The 927-nt window shown below is 55.7% G+C and overlaps 1 non-coding gene across 1 annotated transcript; it reads left to right on the forward strand.

The window, feature by feature from the left end:
- The first annotated feature begins 865 nt into the window (after positions 1 to 865).
- On the forward strand, positions 866 to 921 carry Tc00.1047053497863.10. Its single transcript, XR_008255114.1, has one exon. It is a non-coding gene; the product is annotated as a C/D small nucleolar RNA (snoRNA), TB8C3C2, 3' partial (small nucleolar RNA).
- Positions 922 to 927: the final 6 nt, after the last annotated feature.

Here is a 927-nt window from a genome sequence, read left to right on the forward strand (position 1 = left end):
GGTGCAGCATGTCACGAGAGTGGCTATCGGAATACATATGTGTACATATACTTCGCTTGGGCAAAGCTTGAGGGTGTGGTGAGCCCACTGCTTTTTCACTTACCCCTTCTTCCTCTTGTATTGCTTGATTTTCGTAAATAACTTTACGATCCGGTAAATCGCCCTAGGCGAATATTTGCTTCCGTTTGCTCTTACCTTTCTCTGGTGCGAATCGGTGTGCCTCTTTGATTGGACTTCTTCCTTATGCCCCAAGCAAGGTGACACATGTTTTATTATTGCGGCTGCGCGCCACAGCCATCCATCGCTTCCTTCGCCGGCGGTGTCTTTGATTGCTGGTTTGCATGGCGAGGTGTTAATTTGTGTGACTGCTCGTGTGACCCACTCATGTTGCAGGATGGCTGTGTGGGAGGAGCTCGTTCATTTCCACGTTGCCGCGTAACTGAGGGTGAGTGCTGGTAGCCACTGAACGGCGTTGCGCCTTGTGTGCCGGCTGCTGTGCTTCCACGTTGTGCTGAGATGCTTGAGGGGGCAATTGTTTTCCTTTTTTGTTTGCATCCCACTCGTCTGGTCATGGCGGCTGCAACGAGACTCTGCGGCAGCCTGATCGTTGCGGGTGTTACATCTCCTGCTGTTGTCTCCTCGTTGTGTCGGTGGGGAGGAGGCGGGCGACGGCGTCGGTGGAGTGGTGCTGCGGTGGGAGAAGGAAGGCACTGACCGCCGCTGACGGCGACCGTCTTTGCTGCCGGCGATCTGACGAGATGACCTCACCGTTGTCACACCCAACTGAGATCGATGCGGGCCGCACCGCCTCTCTCTTCCCTCCCTCCATTCCCCAGTCTCCTGCAGACACACGAACTGCGCGGCGGCGGCGTGATTACAAACCGGACGTCTGAAGGTCAACCGACCGCAGAGTCGATGTGGACCCTT

The sequence above is a fragment of the Trypanosoma cruzi genome (genome assembly GCF_000209065.1).
Source record: "Trypanosoma cruzi strain CL Brener chromosome Unknown tcruzi_1047053497863, whole genome shotgun sequence".
NCBI lineage: Eukaryota > Euglenozoa > Kinetoplastea > Trypanosomatida > Trypanosomatidae > Trypanosoma > Trypanosoma cruzi.